Genomic DNA, 20,740 nt, shown 5'->3' with positions numbered 1-20,740 from the left:
CACCAGCTTAAATATCAACCCCTATGTCACAAGATCGGTTGCAAACTGGCTCAGGGATAGAACCCACATGGTCAGAATAGCAGGTGCCATGTCAGACTCTAAACCAGTTACAAGTGGTGTCCCACAAGGCTCAGTCCTGGGACCTGTCTTGTTCGGTATATATTTCTCCAAGGTACAGGCTAACATGGGTGGACTATGGCTGACTAAGTTCGCAGATGACTGCAAAATGGGTGCTGTAATCGACTCTCCGGCTGACACAAGCATCATCCAAAAGGGTCTCACAGAGACAGATAACTGGTGCCAGAGCCATGGCCTAAAGCTAAATGCCAAAAAGTGCATAGTCATCCCCTTTGGGAAAAACAAAGTGCCCACAAATGACCACATAGGTGGTAATCCATTAAGTATGGAAGAAGTAATTAGGGACTTGGGGACCCAAGTAGATTCAATCTCTCCTTTGACAATCACGTTGCCAAAGTGGTTAAAAAGACCTTCTATATAGCCCACCTTATCATGAAAGGGTTCACATCTAGATCAAGAGAGGTCATTGTGCCCCTCTACTCATCTCTTATCAGGCCCATAATTGAGTACAATGCCCCATTTGGGATGTACCTTACCCAACATAAATACAGATCTAGTTTTATTGAGGCAATGGTTCTAGTGTATGTTTTAAGAAGCATCAATGAATAAATATCCTTAACAGCAATACAAATACATGCTAGATACTAACATATGGATAATGTTGGAATCAGAAGGTTTCCGTACATATACTATAGACTGTACTGAGTCACCAGCCATACGTATGGAGAATCTGTTAGTACATCCTTATATACTGTTCACTGGTGCTGTTTACATTTTTCTGTACAACTGCATATGGGGAAGTAGTGGTTGTTAGAGATGCAGATGTATCCACTTGTATGCATACAGGTCATTCCTACACTTCTCCAGTAGGTCACAGACATTTTTATATTGAACATAATTTTTCCTAAATGCATTAATCTAGGAATATACATATACATTTCTAAGCAGTAATGCTAACATAGGTCTATAAGGAGAGAAACATATCCCAGCACATCAGTGCCAGCAGGTGCAAAATTATCTTTGCAGCTATCTATGAGTCAGGTATATCTGAAAGCAAGACCACCTATGTGCACACAGCTTTTAAGTCCCATTTCTGCCATACATAATTAATAAAAGCTATTATAATTCAAGGTTTTGGAATTCAATTTCACATGTATCCATATGTTCTTGAAATGCAGTGCATTAACCAATAGCTTGGTGTAATGGAAAGGTGCTCCTTGCAGCTACCCAATAGGTATTGCTAAATGGGACCATATGTAGCATGTGCCCAATAGCTTGATATAATGGGAAGGTGCTCCAGGCAGCTACCCAGTAGGTATCATTAAACTGGATCATATGTAGCATGTGCCCATTATCTTCCAATGTTCTGATACCATCCCATAAAAGCTGTGATTTTGATTCATTTACAGAGCAGACCATTGCAACATGTGAACTGAGTTGGACCTCAGTCAGCAATTTATTGAATTGTGACCTATCCAACTTATCTTCATTATCATCGAGATGGCTACTTCCAGGAGGGTTTGACATGTCTGGGCAAGAGATCAGCTAGATGCTGACCATTAATGCTTGAATGGATTATCGCTTGAGAGCCAGACCACAGAACTCTGAGATGATCAATATATGGAACCAGATTGAGATGGAGCATCGATGTCATATAGGAATCTACAGGACTGGAGTGCAGGTTCTCCACTACTATGTTGACCTGCATCAGACAGACATTGAGGATCCTCACTGGAGGGTCACCAGGGTGCAGAGCCAGCCAGTGTATGCCTACAGTAAATGTCACAATCCTACATATACCTGTACATTCCTATGAGACTCAGAGAGGTAGCTGTGTCCCATATGTCAGATCCATGCCTTTTAAACTCATTATCTAGCTGTTTAACAATTAGTTAATCTGGGTAATTGAGAAGGCAAGGTGACTCTTCTCCTTGTAGTTATATATTCAATTCCTCTGATGTGCTGGCACAATGTAAGTGTTATAAATAATGAACATTTTATCAAAATGACCACTTGGCTGAATAACTCAGTGAACTTTCACATTGGTTCATATAACACACCCTACTTAAATGTTAAAAATTACAGGTTGTAAATGGATTCTTCTTGGAATGCATAAAGGCCAAAAGGGTGCCAAAGGGTTTACATAGCTGGAAATTTTCAACTGGACTTGTCCCTAATTCCAACCCTCATAAAGATTTATTAGAGATTTTCGACCATCAAGGTTGTGAATTAATGCAGCCTTCATGAAACACAACCAGAAGACTATTGATGGATTGATTAATGCTGCTACTGAACTTGACTGTGTCAACACAAAGGATTTGTTATTTGAAAAGCATCTCGACCAATATAAGAATATATTTTGCAATATTGATAAAATCATTTCAGGTATCAAAAATTGGAAGTAGAAGAAATTAGAAAGGGACAGGCTTGATTATCAGAAATGGTGAGCTTACCTTAAGCCATCCACACAGGGGGCCTCATGCTAGACCAACGGGAAGAGTATAGCATTACCACTGAACCAACTGGTTTTACTGATGAAGACTTCCCCATTTTTGGAGTAGGCCCCTTTAAGAAGATCCAAGAGTCTGATGAATCAGATGAATCCACAATGAGTAGTACAGAACCAATACAAGATGGAAAGAACAAATTGAGGGAGAATTGCAACAAGAGGAAGAACTGAGTTTTCAGCAGACAGAGACTTGACCAACACTGACAATTATGGACTGTATATTGTTACACTACAGGTGACTTTAAAATTTATAATTTTACTACCAACTCATATGGATGTGAACATTATGACCTTCTTAGTAAAGGCCAAAACTCTGTGGCAACATTAAAGACCAAAATTGAAAATGTACTCATTAATTTAAAACTCTGTCTTAGAAAACTCAATTTTAGGTTGTTATTTAAAGACAGTTGCATTGAGTATGAAGCTAACCAGTTGTCCAGATACTTTTACAGGGTAACCGTGATGCTGTAGATCTTACTATATTGAAGTCTGAATGTGGGCTGCTTAAAGAACAGAGTAAGGACAAAACCATGAGGGTAATGAAACCCAATAAGGGTGGGGGGGGGGGTTATTATTTATAGGACAGACTATATTAACAACATGGATGAACATTTGTTTGATGATGACCTTTATGAAGAAACCTCTTTATTTTTTTTTAATACAACTTATAAGAAAATAGATTTTATGCTAAAGGACATGATTGACCAGGGTGAGATAAGCTATGACCTGTTTGTATTCCTTTGTGCAAAGTTTCCTACTGTACTTTGATCTTCGGAATACTGAAGATTCATAAAAGTACAACAGATCCACCAGTGAGACCCATCATCAATGTGGGTAAATCCAAGGTTTACCCTTCAGTGAAATACATTGATATAAAGTGAAAAGCATGTTTAAATTCCTTTATATACTTTTGTCATGATTCATAGGATTTTTGTTGAAGTTAAGGGATGTGGGTTATTCAGAAGACTTAGTTTTCTTAACTATTGATGGGGTGAACCTGCTCAATGTCATTCCACACACTATTGGACTTGAATGGTTCCATGATTTGTTTTAGTTGCATCTACTGAATTTAGCAATAATGAAACAATAGTATGGATACATTTATGGAGACAGTACTTAAAAATAATGTTGTCTTTTTGGATGGGCAGTATTTCTATCCAAAGAAGGGGGTTGCTATGGGGGCCTCCCCATGGAAGCTTTATGTTCATTTTCTGGATGACATTTTTGCCATGTGGAATATACCCATCCATGAGATTGAGGACATCATGGGATATTTAAATATATCCTTTACTTTTTTGAGGTTTATGTTTCCACATAGTACAGTTAAGATTAACTATCTTGATGTGGAAATCAGTTAAGATGGTATAAAACCAAAGAATAGTGAGTAATGTATATAGAAAGTCCACATACCTGAATAGCTTACTTCACTACACCAGTTGTCATCTTGAGTACCAGAAACTGGGGATCATTAAGGGCTAGTATGTTAGGCTGACCAGAATGGTATCAGAGGATGACTAACTTATTATTGAAAGCCAGAAATTAGCAAAAGTGTTTTATTCTCATGGTTGTCCCAGCCAGGGGTCCTGTACCAGCTGTACAAAATGGAGTGATAATATAAAGGGATAATGGCAGCTTTCAGCCTTTGCTAAGATGTACACAGCACACTGGATCTGGTTTTGTAGGGGACAGAGAAGTAGGTGATGTTGAATAATAGACATTTTTTATCACAACTTACACAGTAGATTATGACAGTATCTTGGGGGTTCTTACAAAGGACTGGAATATTTTTATTGTTTTGATGAACTAACTGAATTGTTTGGTGATAAACCCTATATAGTATGTAGGAAAGGAAAATATCTGAAAAATTATTTAGAAACCATTGAGTGTGCTACTCTGTAAAGTACCAACAAAAGATATGGCATCTTTATGTGTGTTTTTTGCCCACAATGTAAATTTATTTTAGAGAAAGAAACAGTCGCGGTTAACAAATATTTGGTTAGAGCAAGCTGTCATTGCACCTGTAATTCTGTGGGAGTGATTTACCTTGTCGTATATCAACAATGTTGTATTTTTTATGTTGGTAAAACTCAGAGAAGATTAAGAGACCGGATATACAAGCTTATCCTAGATATTAGGAACAAAAATAGTAATAACTCACTTTATAAATATATTTCTAAAAATCCAAACCATATATTTTTTTTTTTGGGGGGGGGGGGGTTAGACATGGTGAAAAAAAAACCCTTAGGAGTGGATATTGGGGTGATTTGATTGAAGCATGGGAAGTTTTGTGGTAGATCAGACTCAGTGCATTTACATACCCAGGGCTGAATGAGTATATATCAACTGCAAGCATTTTAAGACTTAATTCTTATGTAGTTTAAAAAAAAATGTATAATAAGTGTAAAATAATTTATTGCATTATTTTTATTATTTCTTGAGCATGATGTATTGGTTTTGGACATTTGAGAGTATATATATATATATGTGTGTGTGTGTGTGTGTGTGTGTGTGTGTGTGTGTGTGTGTGTGTGTGTGTGTGTGTGTGTGTGTGTGTGTGCGTGTATAAAGAGAGAGAGAGAGAGAGAGAGAGAGAGTTTGGAACTTTTAAAAGTTACTGTGTTTTTAAATCAAGTTACATCGTAACACAATTGGATTGGTTTGAACGTGATTATACTGGAGGGTATTTAAACTGTTTTAGCATTTTAAAGTGTTTGATTCTGATGATGTCTAAGTTATAATCAGACTAAATGGTTTAAACTTTTGTTTTTCAACAATATAGTTTATTAAAATACAGGTGTAACCATTTCTTCTGACCAGTACCTGTTTTTTTGTATTTTGGAATAGTTCTTTGCTTTCTGGTTTTGGTGGATGTATCAATTACCATGGGGTTTATTTGTTTAATACTGTTTATCATGTGCATACTAATAAACATTTTAGATGTTTCTGTTTTTCAGTGTATATAAGCACATCATTTCATACATCTACTATAGTCATGTATCATAAATGCCTATAGCTCCTAGGCTGCTGATCACTATACATTTCTCCATTATCCATAATACTTCAAGAGTATCACCTGGTCTGCTTGTGCATGAGTGAAAAGCAGCTCATACAAACATCCATTACTCCATTCTGCTTTACAAAGAGCACAGTATTATTAAAATCCCATTTGTGTAACACAGGACCCCTGCAGGTCAGAGTGTCTGCCCATATCTTCCACATTGTAAAACTTGATGATATCTGGCTGTTTTGTGAAGCATGATGGGCTATGATATTTAGTTAATGGATGTTTTCGTATTCCTCAGCTATGTACAGAAATAAAGATACACACACACACACACGCGCGCGCACACACACACACACACACACACATACACACACACACACGTGCACGCACGCACACACACACACACACACACACACACACACACACACACACACACACACACACTAGTAGTTTGTTAAGAAGGACAGCACAGTGCTGTGTGCTGTCTCAGCCTGTAAAGAAAGAGGCCAATATGTATATATAGTGGCTAACTGTGGGTTCAAATTCACGTAGGGGGTATCTCTCATTAAATTTTGATTGTTGTTTCTATGTCCTCGCATTAAATTTTGATCATTGTATTTGTGTAAAAGTTTTGAAAATGCTTGCATAGATGTCTGCTTGTTGATATTAACAGGTATTTTTCACATACTTAGGATTCACATTTATTGGCCAGATTTCTGCAAATATCTATGTTATCCATAATGTTTTTCTGCCAACAGCAACTCTTTTACCACATTTTTATGTTTAAAGCTTTAAACATACTAGGATAGTTCTGCAAAAAGAATGTAGAATAGGATATGCATAAGTGTGTCATTGTTTATTAATTCAAATTCACCACCCTTTTCTTACTTATATTTAGAAGGAGTGAGATTGTCAGATATACATTTTGACAATAGAACAGGGACATTCCCTGATATCAGGGATATTTTGATGTATAATTTGTAATTTTCCATCAAAATATATGTATATATTTCTGTCCTCCCAAGTAAACTACATTTGTGTGTATGTAATGAACAAGAATTTGTAGGTGTATGTTAGTAGCTGTGTGTTATATGACAGTGTTCCACTGTCTGGCGTATGAAATTCTACAGTTGTGTTTTGGGGCTGTGACCACTGTACTGGCATACATTCATGCTTGCAATTTTATTTTATTATTTTTTTATTTTATTTTACATTTGTTAACCGGGAGTGCCCAGCTGAGCTATTGCCCTTTTTCAGTGGAGGTCTGGGGAGAAAAGCTGCAAAGATATATAATGCAATAAAAATAACAATACATATACATTTCAATAAAAATAGCAATAGAGAATTTTGGTAGTTCAAATGCATAAGCTACATACATGTATATTGTTGACAGATAAAACAGTACTATAAACAAAAAGGAGAATGTTAAAAAAGGAGAATAAGTTGTATGTTTCGGTTTAAAAAGAGAGTTGAGTAAATATAAGGTTTTGTATGCAGAGTAGCAGAAACTTAAAGGTTACATACGGATGTCAGGGAGCAGAGTATAGAAGAAGCTTTGGAGGTTGCATAGGAAGCATAGGATGAAGTAGTTAATGGTAAGTCTTAGTAAATTAGTTTGACTGTACTATAAAGGTAAGTAATAATCAGGGAGGGTGAGTACAATGGCAGGACCATGCAGAAATGAACAGCACATTGTACCTCCTGTTAAGCATAAGAGTGATCCATATTACTACCCCATCCCCGCGCATTCATCCCTCTGATTTGTTTAACTGCATTTCCTCCATATTATCACTGGCAAGATGAATCAGATAGACACGAATAGAGGGAGATGATAGGTGTGATTTGCAGGTTTGAATCTCAGGTCCTTCAATTTTTCTTCAATCCACTTCCAACATGTAAAGGACTGTGTATGAAACATTCCAAACTGTGTATGGAGATTCTATAATGTTCAAGTTAAATGTTAGAAAAAAATAGCTGAAAACATATATCAATGCTATTTTATAACTACATCATTCATACATGCTTTTTACTTTTTTTAGGTAATGAAGATAGCACTAGGAATTGGGCCCTGTGCATTGGATGGATGCAGTCTGGAGGAGCAGTGCAGGGAGAGAGCTATATTGTATACTTTGTTAGTTTTTGTAACTAAAATAGATGTGATCATTGTTAGAGGATTTTTTTTTCATTACCATGTATATTACTTCTAATGCAGGAATACCCGTCATGCATCTATAAGGTAAGTACAATAGTCACACAATCCCTGTGATTACAAATATGAATTACATAAAATTATGTTTAAGTGTGAGTTAGCAGCATGTCATGTTTGCTAAAGATAATGTTTTGATTTGAATGTCACAGCCTAGATGACACTTATTTATGTGTAACTGTCACAGTGCTATTGATTGTGATGTCTCATACAAGTTAACAGTGCTTTGTCTGTTATATAGTTGTTGGTTCACTTGTATGTGGATGTGATGTATAGTTTGCCTGTTTGTATGTTGAGTGGATGTTTGCTTTCTCAGTGTTGTCACTATTGCTGGTGGACTACATTAGGTGTGCCCTTCTGTTCAACATAGGTAGTGCATCTGTTTATAACACCTTTGATGGTTTGGTTACAACACGCTTGTATTCTGTATTTCAGGAGAGTTGTTCACAAAGGCACTCCTGTTTCTGTCTGTTATGTAATCAGCATCATTCTGCTGGAATTTTGCAGGGTCATACATAGTGATTGCTAATAAATCTATATAGGTCGCTGATACATTTGTAGTCAGACAGTAATGTTTGTAGGACATAAACTATATACAACTGAGCTTATGATTGCCCAGTATTTCTTTGCTGCATTCCAAAATTTTGGTGCTTGATCAGCCAATTACCATGTTGTCTTGCTCAGCTCTTTTACATGTGATTTTTATATTTTTTATTCAATTGTCATCTCACTATATCTTCATTATAGCAATTGTTGATGGGGCTCTGTATTGCATCATAAACCAAGAATCCAGTGGATAATAGCAATCACCTGCCTTTAGGGGGATGAGAAGGAAGATTTGGTTATCTTGCTTCTTGTTTAATGCCTGGATACTGCTTATTATATAGCAGTGGTCACATACATACCTAGTAAGAGCCCCTCCAGCATTTCATCATGTTGGAATGTAGCTCTCAGAGCACTTTCCCTCCATATTGCTGCATCATGCACACTATAAGGGTGTGTTGCTATGATATTAGTAATGTTGCCATCTGCGGACCACACCACCTGACAACTGAGCAATGGCTACCTCTTTCTGTTGATGTACAGTTTGTTACTGGATACTGCTGGGGGTTTGATGTTGGCATGGGTTCAGTCAATTGTACCGAGGACACAGAGGAAGTTGGCAATGGCATAGAACTGTTGCATGGCAGTTCTGCAGTCAATGGCTTTTGTTGGGAAGTGTATGTATTCAACCACCTTTTGCACATTACTACCAGGAACTGTTCAAGAATATGACTGGCAGCTGTCTGGGACACTCCTATGGCATCTCCCATATGCAACTGAAATGTCCCAGAGGACAGTATACCCAGACTCAGAAACACTTTTGTTTCTACCGGTACTGGGTTACCCCACAGAGTGCGAGATTGCATGTGGAGTACATATGTCCTGTACACAGCCTGTGCCAGCTCTGTATCTAACTGTATTGACCTGTTATTTACTGTTTAATGAGCTGGGTTAACTGCTGCCTGGCTTGGTGCCTTGCTGGCTGCCTTCTTAGATGCATTTGCAGATTGTCCTTTGTTATGGCTAGCAGTACCACAGCCTGCTCAACTGCATTAAATGCTGGTTGCATTTTTTTAAGTTATGTTTATAGAAACTGGAGAATTGTTTTGGAATTAGTAGAATAAAGTCGCACTGAAGTAAGGCACAAAGGGCCTCCTCTGAGTGCTTTCAGAAAATTGCCAATAAAGTCGTCTGTCACATTGAAATTGTGTTGGGTGTACCTGTTGTGTTTTGGAATGCAGTGAGCATGTACAGAGTCTGCAATTATTCTATGCTGAATATATAATTGCTTGGTCTTCATTTAGCATCCCTTATGGAATCACACCCACCTCCGATGTGCTGATTTCTTCCTTTGGCATGCTGCCCTTTGTAAAACATGAATGCCTGGCATGAGCTTGCCAGGACAGTGAATGATGTCATAGACATTACCTATTCTAATTGTTAGAGCAACTTGCATCAGCACCCCCCTGACCTGCTTAGATAATAGGAAGTAGGGGCTTGGAAGTCAGAGTGTATATTTGTGTGTGTATATTTAAAATATATACATGTATGTGTGTTTGCGTGTGTGTGTGTGTGTGTGTGTGTGTGTGTGTGTGTGTGTGTGTGTGTGTGTGTGTGTGTGTATATATACAGTACATGTAAGTGTGCATATATATATATATATATATATATATATATATATATATATATATATATATATATATATACACACACACATATAGATATATGTATGAGTAACATTCATTTGATCTAAAGTCAAAATATTGAAAATTGTTGCTGGCACAAACTATCTAGAAGTCAAAATACTGCAGTTTTGCACTCCTGGGGTTAATATATATATATATATATATATATATATATATATATATATATATATATATATATATATATATATATATACATTGCTGCAGGTATGTGGAGGCATAAAACAGGTTTTCTTTTTCAGTATTTTGAGTTTAGATATTTTAAGTTTCAATATTTTGACTGTTAGATATTTTGAGTCTAGATATTTTGACATACACCAATATTTATATGTGTGTGTGTATATATATATATATATATATATATGGGGTTTCGCGTTTGTGTACCGTCGGTTATTTTATCGGTTATGTGTGTGTTCGTGTGTGGTTTGTATATATATATATATATATATATATATATAGATATATATATGTGTGTGTGTGTGTGTGTGTGTGTGTGTGTGTATATATATATATATATATATATATATATTTCTCAAGTGTGTGTGTGTGTTTGTTTGTGTGTGTGTGTGTGTGTGTGTGTGTGTGTGTGTGTGTGTGTGTGTGTGTGTGTGTGTGTATGTCTGCTTTTCATACTCACTGCTTCTCCCAGCACCATGGTACTACAGTTCAGGTAACTCAAGTTTGACATCTGAGGCACTAGCAGGGAGAGATGGCAGTGCCCATACTGTTAAGATTTTCTGCACTTGGAAGCCCTTTGTGGGTGATCACTTGTGGAGGCTTGGGACATGCAGGGGGGGTGTTGTCCTAAGGAAAATCAGCAGGGGCACTGGTTGAGTCACAGTGGAGGTGGGATGACATGCCTGCATGTCATCATCACTTCCATTCCCAGACAATAATGGGTGCATGAAGGAACAAACATTATGGCATGAATACAAAAATAATTCTCTTTAGCAATACAATACTGTGCCTGGAGCCGCAGTCTCCTTGCCCATTTTAAACATGGGGAAAGTTCATGGGAGATAATGAGTGCTTAGTAGACCCAGGGAAAAAGCATAGGCCCTGGGACAGCCAATGGTCAGCTGTGTGGAGAAAAAAAATAATGTTTATTGCATCACAGCAGCTTACAGTGTAAAAAATGGGAAGGAATCTGTGGCATAGGGGAGAAAGCCCTGACTATGAATTAGGTGCCTCAAGTTCAAGTAAAAGTTTGAACAATGGAAAAGTCAAATGGGAAAGGGGGCCATGACTAGGCAATGTGGTCTTACCCATCATGGAAGGAAGGAGTGTTCTGATCACTACAGTAACAGTGCTTGGTAAGAGCAGGCATTTAGAGTGTACTTCTAGATCTGAGATATATGCTTGAATTCATTATTTCACTGGCATTATACTCTGCTGTCTATGTCAGAAGCACACATGTATAGATGGCATTACAAGCCTGTGATATGGACATAATTGTCAACCACCACGGTGGAGTTAAACTCAGTAGAAATTCCCCATACCTCTCCTGAAAGAAAATGTGACTATAGGAGTAAAGTTGTCAAGTCCTTATTTGTTCTTTGTAAAATTAAAATACATCCTTAAATAAAAGTGGTTTTGGTCTGTGGGTGAAGCCAGACCCTCTGGCTGCTGTTGTAAGGGTTTTATCTCTTCATGTAAGCTCATAGGCATGATGACAAAAAGACCCATAGAAGAGTAATGATTGCTAGAAGGCAAAAAATAAAACAAAAACTCAGAAGTAAACAGTGATGGGAGTATCTTGTTACAAAAGTAATGCATTACCATTACTGTAATATATTACAATTTCTAGTAACTAGTAATATAAAGTGTCACTTATTCAAAATAGTAATGAAGTAATAGTAATATATTACTTTTTTAGTAACTAGTAATGTAAGTGTGCATTACTTTTGCATTACTTTTGCTTAAACTAGTGCCAGCAGGAGCCATCCCATCTTCAACCACAGGTATTGGTGCCTCTAGTCTCCACCGGAGTAATCCCAACATCCGATGCACTTGTGGAGCACCTGCTCCAAAATAGCAGCTATTCACCACTGTTGGGAGAATTCAGGCACGAATCGTACAATTTTGCTACCCTTTTCCAATAATCAACATTCACCACACCTGCTCAAATACGGCATGTATGGGGGGGGAAAGAAACACCACAAAACCGTGATACATAAAAGCCTACTATCCAATCATTTCTACTTACTAGAAGTTGCTCCAGAGATGTTAGCATGTTAGGATGCAGTGTTTGCATTTTCATGTAAAAGGATTGTGCAGACACATGATGGAGATGTAAGTTATCTTGCTGGAACTGTTTTCCATGCAGTCAGAATAATGTTGAGTGAGTTTAGTTGAATTTTTGGTGTTTAGTATGTTTTTGTTTGTATATATGTTGTTATTATGTTTTATTACTTTTGTATTGTTTATAAGTAATCATTGACTAATGTTATCCGAGCTTGTTTGTTGTTTTTATTCTGCATTATTTTATTTTGTGTCTAAAAGACATTTTTATTGGAATAGTAATTAAGATTTTTTAAATATTACACCAGTTTGTTCTTAGGTGCTTTCTCTTTCTGTTTTGTTTTCTTGCCAGTTCTGTTTTTTGCTCTGCCAGAAACTTGTAAGTGTGATGAGGGGTTGTGTTAGGATGTACATCATGAAGGACCATATCTCACATGTGGTGGGTGGAGTAATGGATTTCATTACGGGACGCATAATAGAAATTATCACTGCATAATTCCCTGTGGTGTTATGGGCAATGGATTATGAACTGCATTAAATTGCATTGTGAAGCAAATATACCAACAGCATTTTAAAACGTATGATCGGTATATGCAGCTGACATACTTGTTTTAAATTTTAGCCAAGTATTTGCACATCAGTGACCACCATTCAAATGGATTGGGGTGGGTAAACATTTAATTTTGTCTGCTGTGCTATAACACAAACTTTTAAAAAATGTTACATCTCAAATATTCCAAAGGAGGAATTTCAGTGGGCGATTACTTGGAGTCGTACTTACAAATGGTAAGGATGGCACATTTCCTATGTTAATACCCAGAGTAAAAAGCAATGCCCTGCCTTTACATGTGTAATTACTTCTAGGAGGAAGGCAGTTACTCCAGTTTTTTGCATAAGTCTGGGAAAGTCATTGTTATAGTACTGTGCCTGTTTCTCCTGAAATCATTATATTAAACCAGTGAAAGTGGTACAATGTATGACAATGCATGGGAAAGGGGTATGAAATGTGAGACCAACCCAGAAGATGATATTCAGATGTTAGTGCCTTGAGCTATTTGGAATTAAGGTAGGAAGAGGTGGGTTTAATTGTTTAAAATAAGAGAGACTTATTCTGGAAAGGAATAAAAATGTCACAAATGAAGGGAGATGTTAGTAGATGTGAAACTAGTTGGCTGAAAAGGTCTGTGTCTTCAGGGTAAATAGCACAGGATGCCTAGTAACTATTAACCTGTTTTTAGTTTGTCATCCCTTCCCTGGCCTATTGCAATATTGCCAGCTTATCATTTTTTTTAAATGTAACATAGGCAATTTATTCTTCAAGGGCAGAAGGTACTGAATTTGTAGATGAAACACTGAAATATAAAGTTGTTTGCTGGCAGCAATCTTTTCATTAGTTACAGATCTCTTTAATGTGGAATTATTCAGATGACTTTTCCTTCTGCAGCAATTGTGCATATTGACTGATATTGCTGGATTGTAATGACAGAAGTGTGAGTGGCCTTTTATGATTGAAATGTTCTGAACTAGGCAGTTTTGTCATTATTGGTTCATATGCTTTGTTTCATTGCTTACTAGAAAAATGTTCAAAACTATAAATGTAAAACATACTTTAACAAATGGTGTTGTATTATACAAGGGATATCCAAAATCATTCCACCTTTAAGTCCCTTCTACACTCTTATCTATCCTCCACCTGGGAATGTTCCTGCTCACATCCCTCCTAAACGTCTCCTATTTCCTTTCTCACAGTTATTCTCCATTGTATTAACTGACAATAAATGTGAATGTATCGTGCAGCTCTCTCCTATAACTTTATTAACTACCAACAAATATTGTAGTGTACATGGAGCTTCCTCTCCTATAATTGTATAAACTGCCAATATTATTTGGTTTTTGTACAAACTGCTCATATTTTGTATATACTTTCTTGTATTAACTGGTAAAATAACTGTATTAACTGCCAACAAATATTGTATTGTACATAGAGCTTCCTCTCCTATAATTGTATAAACTACCAATATTATTCGTATTTCTTGTACTAACTGCTCAAATTTTGTATATATTTTCTTATACTAACCGATAAAATAATTTTGAATGTACTTGGAGCTTTTCTCCTCGGGCCTCCATTGAAAAAGGCACAGTATGGCCCAATGGACTTTCCCGGTTAACAAACTACAAATAAATAAATAAATATAACTTAATTATTAAATATTATAAATTACAATCAGGAAGGTGAATCAAAGAACTTTTGCATGGTCCTAAAAAGGTGTGCAAGGGGCCTATGATTTTAAGTGTCCCCTGATTATTTCTTGATTTGTCCCTGATTTATTGGGAGCTGGGCTGGTCATTTTCCAAGAAAAGGTGGTGAATTACATGTAATAAATAGATGATGCCTCAACATCTGGTGATACAGGTCCCTCCCATGGTCACAGAACCAAAATGGTGGCTCAGCTGATTGGATATGATAGGCTGTGCCACTATGTACAGAAGACGATGCTCTCTCTTTCTCTCTCTCTCTCTTCCTCCACCTTCCTTACTGGCATGTCGTTCTCTTTTTCCTCTTCCACCATTTGCAATGTTAAAGCATACCATGGGGCAATTGACAGCTGCACAGATATGACTCCAGTGCCTGAGCTGGTAGAGTAGAGGGATAAAACTCTAACTATAGCCCAGTCAAGTCAAGTTCATAAACTGGCTCAGACACATGATGGCATATTCAGGAAGAATGGGGGGGGGGGGGCACATTTTTGGAAGGTGAGAAGTACATTGGCCTGGAGCCATGCTTGCTGGTTGATTTCCCTAGTAAAAGCTGAGGTTTGGGAGTGTAGCCTAATGGTTAAGGTGTTTTCCTTACAAACACAAGGTGCAGGGTTTGAGTCTCGCAAGGGATAATTGGCTAGGTTTAAAATGGCTCGCAAGAGCAGTTAGCCTAGTACTAATCTATGAACCTGTGAGCTGCAACTGCTCTATGTCTCCTATGGCTGGTCAAGGCAGTCCTGCTGCCATCGGGTCCTTGTGGAAACAAGCTGAAGACAATTGCACAATGCAACTACAGGGTGTCACATGGCAAAGCACCTGTAATGACCGTCTACAAGACCCTACCAGATAAACTTTGCTTCCAGTGTCAGGAGAATAAATAGGCTAATTGGTTGAACAGGTGTTGGTGATTAGCAGGCAGCAATGACAAAGACAGAAAAAAAAAAAAACAGATGTAACTCCAGCACGCAAGGATGGCAATGTACAGTCACAGGAACGTTTGTGCACCAGGAGCAGTAAGTAGTGAATATGAGGGAGGAATGTCTATATTGCATATGCCATTATGTGTATAGATGTAATTAATTTGCGTTTGTTTTGCTTCAAGGAGTAGTATTTTGTGATACATATATTGTGTAAAATGTATTATTGGGTAACTGGAGTCTGCTCTTTTGCCATGCATATCTGTACTATAATGGATGATATCTGCTAGCATCAATCTGAGCCATGTAATTTTATGTGTTATTTTCTTCCTCATGTTAACTTTGAGCACAGTTCACTTCTGTGTAGTTTTCTACATCCTTGTCTCTGTTAACAGCTTTTTTACATGTACATAAAATATGCTTGTGAAAGTCTACTGCTATTGTATCACAGGATCATAGGATCATAGGAGGTTACCAGGCTATCGACCCGGAGGTCATTTCAAGCCTATCTGTTTCATCCCAGTGCAATACAACAGATACTCTAGTCAATACTCAGGCTTGTATTTATTGACTGCCCATGTCCAGGAGGTTTGTGGGCACTATCCCCAGTAAGAATTTGCTGTGCTCCATCCACTCATCCAGGTTCATTATGAATAGTGTCATAGAGGTGCTCTGCTTCTCATGAATTGACGGCCTATTCCAAAGATGCAGCAGTTGCTGGGAGACAAATCTGTCCCTCCAGCATGTCCTATTCAAGTCGCAGGCAGGCCATATTTAGGTCCCTGGAATGGGTAGCTCTAGTCCCGTTATATTTATGGATGTGCAGCAAATTCATTAGGTTTGAGTTGGAGATTGCTCTATAAGCCAGGCATAAGTCTCCCCTAAGAAGTCTATACAATACTGAGTATAGTGACAAGGATTTTAGTCAGTTTCTGTAAGGCACGTGCTGGAGTCCCTTGCTCTTCTTAGTGAGAAACATTTGAGGTCTCTCCATTTACTGCAGGTGCTTTGTACTGAACATGCTGAAAGGGGCATTATACTCAATAATGGGCCTGATTATTGATGAGTATAGAGTGGTTATAACCTCCTTTCTTCTAGAGGTGATGCCTTTGCTAATCAAGTATGCTAAGTAGAAAGCCTTCCTTACTATAATAGACACATTGTGGTCAAAGTTAAGGACTACTTTTGATCCCAGATCGGTTGCCACTTCATAGGTACGTAGGATATTGTTATTGTGCCGGAGTCCCTTGATCTTCTTAGTGAGAAACATCTGAGGTCTCCCCATTTGCTGCAGGTGCTTTGTACTGTTTATGCCGAAAGGGGCATTATACTCAATTATGGGCCTGATTATTGATGTGTATAGAGTGGTTATAACCTCCTTTGCTCTAGAGATGATGCATTTGCTAATCAAGTATGCTAAGTAGAAAGCCTCCCTTACTACAGTAGATACATTGTGGTCAAAGTTAAGGTCTACTTGTGATCCCAGATCTGTCGCCACTTCCTAGGTACATAGACTATTGTTGTTAATTTGATAGTGTGAAGGGACATTGTTTTGACCAAAAGGAATGATGATGCAACAGTCGCTGGTCTGTGTAAGACCCTCCTGAAGTATACTAACATCATTTGGGGATTCAGTAATTGCACCCATTTGTAGTCATCCACAAACTTGATCAGCCACAGCCCCTTAGTCTGGCCTGAACATCTGAGAAGTATATACCAAACAGTAGGGGGCCCAGCACTGACCCTTGGGGCACCCTACTGGTGACAGGTCTTCTGGCTGATGTGGAGTCACTGACTTTGATAGTGAGTGACTGATTAGTGAGTCAGTTGGTAACCCATTTTACAACAAAGGGGTTTACATTCAGTTTACGTTTATCGGTAATGCCTGAGTATGGTATTGTGTCAAAGGCCTTTGCCAAGTTGAGGTATGATGTGTGCATAGATATTCCCTCATCAGTGGCTCTGTTCCCATTTTTAAAGAAATCCACCAGGTTTAACAGGCAGGATCTGTCCTTGATGAAGCCGAACTGGGTTGGATCAAGGGTTTGGAGATTGCCTATGTCTTTATTTATAAGGTCCATGATGATACGTTCTATGGCTTTACAGATGAGGCTGGTCAGGATTATGGGTCTATAATTCCCTGGTACTGTTGCTAAGCCACTTTTGTGGAGGGGAATAACTGTTGCTGTTCTCCATTTCACAGGAACAAAGCCAGTGGATAGGCTGTGATTGAATAGCGTACTTAGTGGTGATGCTAGTTCATGTTTTAGTTTGTTTACAAGACAGCATGGGATTTTGTCTGGTCCCACAGAGGCTGTGTTTTTTGCCTTAGACAAGGTTTTAATGACCTGTTCTGCAGATATGTAGGGTTGGGGGAAGTTGTGGGCAAGGTTTGTGATAAGTTTGGAGGAGATAAGGGAATGAAATTTTCACCAAATTTGTCCACTAACAGGTTTGCTATCTGTGCGGGATCAGTGTGTGTGATACCGTTTGTCACTAGTTTGGCACATGCTTGGGTCCTATCTTTTAAGCTACTCACATAGCTGTAAAAGGCCTTATGATTATCCTTGGCTGTTAGAAACACCACCTCCTTTGGTTCTCACACGTTCATTTTATGGTCTGAAGGTATGGAAGGCATTGTAACCTTGCAAGGCAGGGGTACTCTCTGAGGCCTTTAACCAGGTTTCTGTGACTGCACAGACATCTGCGTCCTCCAGTGATAGAAGTCCTTCTAGGGAGTGCAGCTTTTGGTTTAAGCTCCTAGTGTTTAACAGCATTACCCTTATTTTGGTATGGTTGGTAATGTTCACATCAGCAATTTTGTTTTTGAGACATTGCCTAGAAGACACTATGGGGGAGGCAAGATCCTTTGCCAGCAGCTGAAAGCCTAGTGGTGCCAGTTGCAAACTGTCTCTGGCAAAGCAGTGAAGTTTGTCATCCATATCATCCTAGGCTGACAGAAAATGGATATATTTTGAATGACATCAAAAACCAAGCCAATTATTGAAAGTGATAATCTTTGTTTATACTGTGGCATCATTCTAAGAGAGGGTAATATGCTGCTCAAGGCTAGGGGCATACCTGCCTTGGACACATACTCTGAAAGCTCAGTCATGTCTTCCTTCATATAGTGCAGTGAGGTACATCTCATGTTGTTCACTCCAACATGAGCTATGACAGAGTCATCATGGTATTTGCTGCTGAGAGACCTGAGTGCATGTGTGATCTGATGAATCCTGGCACCGGACAGGCAGCTGACTGTGAGTTTTTCCATATCTAACCTGGTGAGAGGGATATCCATGTGTCTCATTATGGAGTCTCCATCAAGTTTATTGCTCTTATTGTCCGAACAGTAAAAGAACCATGGTGCAATCCCTTACTCAGTCTTCAAATAAATTAGATAGATAAGTTAGATAGATAGACAGATAGATAGATAGATAGATAGATAGATAGATAGATAGATAGATAGATAGATAGATAGAAATGTACTGTTAGATGGAAGTCTATTCTAGACTTCCTTGATCCCTCTAGACTTCCTTGATCCCTCATGTGGATTTCATACCATTATCCTGATTGTGTACTTACATACCTGCTATTGGCTTTCTTATGTAGTGTTTTACTATTTTGCCTTTTATCTTTTAGGATGCACTTAACAAACAGCCAGGATTTTTTACAGAATCAGTGTACTTCAGTGCAATCCTTGCATAGCTAAACAGTATCATACAGTATTAAATAAGAAGTCATTAAATATCCATATTAAGACATAGTGCTTCTGTGCAGTTATCTGTGTTTTAGGATTCATAAATGAGCAACAGCGCAATTGTGTAAGTAGGCAGTGCAATTATACAAATAGACAGAGCTGTACACTGGAATTCATGTACAGTAGACTGACACAATCAAATGAGCACAGTCAGTGGAGTGTAGGAGTAGGATATGGGGAGTAACAGATTAGAAGATAGGTGACATCACGAGGGGGATATGTATGAAAGAAGTGAAGCTCATTAGAGTGGCATGTGTCAGCTGTCATTTACACATCATGGAAAGAGGTGTGTCAACAGGTAGGCTAGGGAAAGGCAAGAAATGGAAGGTGTATGTCGTGGATAACACCAAAGTTTCTTGCTGAGCGAGTATGCGTGCGTGTAAACCCGAGTAAAACAGAGTGCGCGTGTGTAAGCTTGAGTGCACGCATTTAAGCCGGAGTAAGCATGTATAAGGCTGTTTAAAGAGTTGTAAGTGCGTTTGCGGTGGTGTGCGTGCATTTTAACCTGAATAAGCAAGTTTTAGTCCATGTAAGCATGTATGCGCGTGTGTTAGCTGCTGTGCGCATGTTTGTGCTTGTGTGCGCGGCGCTCCCCCCCTGAGGAAACAGAAAGGAAAAAGGAAGCACAACAAATAGTAGGAAGCTACCAGGGAGTACTAGCAGAGCTAGCAGGTGAAAACAATCAGAATCAGGCAATTACACATGCAGTACACTAGCCCAGCCCAGCCTAGCACTTAAAACTCTGCAAACAACAGTCCATTATGTTTCTCACAACAGACACTGCAATAAGCTAATAGAAGTGAAAACTGAAAAAGCTTTACTGAGACAAAGAAATGTTAGAGGCTGCCATTGCTGTTATAAGGCGACATATGCAGCATGCTGAGGGTGGTGACAATGGAAATGCTGCTGGACAACCCACAGTGAGGTGAGGGAGAAGAGTGTACAGGCCCAGGGTAACCTACCAGGGGCTACATGAGCTGGAGATAGTGGAGCGCTATAGAGTGGACAGAGACCTCCTGCAGCAAATTGTTGAGCTGTGCAGGCCATGCCTCACACACAGAACCAACAGAGGGGAACCCATCCCAGTGGAAACCAATGTATGTGTTGGCCTAAGAATATTAGCAACAGGAAGCTTCCAGAGACCAACTGGTGATATGATGGGGATATCACAGGCATCAGCATCCAGGGTACTACACCAGTTCCTGGATGCCATGTCAGCACATGTCGGTGATCATGTATATTTCCCCAATTCCCGTGAGGTATTGGCCAGCAATATGCGTCTCTTCCAGCAAATAGTGGAATACCCTGAGGTAGTGGGTGCAATAGACTGCACGCACATATGCATCAGAGCACAAGGCGGCGAGCGGGGTAGGGTCTACTTCAACCGCAAGGGCTTCCCCTCCATCAACTGCCAGGTCATGTAAGATGCCCAGGGCATAATACTGAATGTGTGTGCAGGCTGCCCTGGAAGCTACCATGATTCCCATATCTGGCATCTGATGCAGCTGTACCAGACATTT

This window comes from Protopterus annectens, chromosome 2.part1, assembly GCF_019279795.1.
Source record: "Protopterus annectens isolate FY-2018-M chromosome 2.part1, PAN1.0, whole genome shotgun sequence".
NCBI lineage: Eukaryota > Metazoa > Chordata > Ceratodontiformes > Protopteridae > Protopterus > Protopterus annectens.
This window is presented reverse-complemented; position numbering follows the sequence as displayed.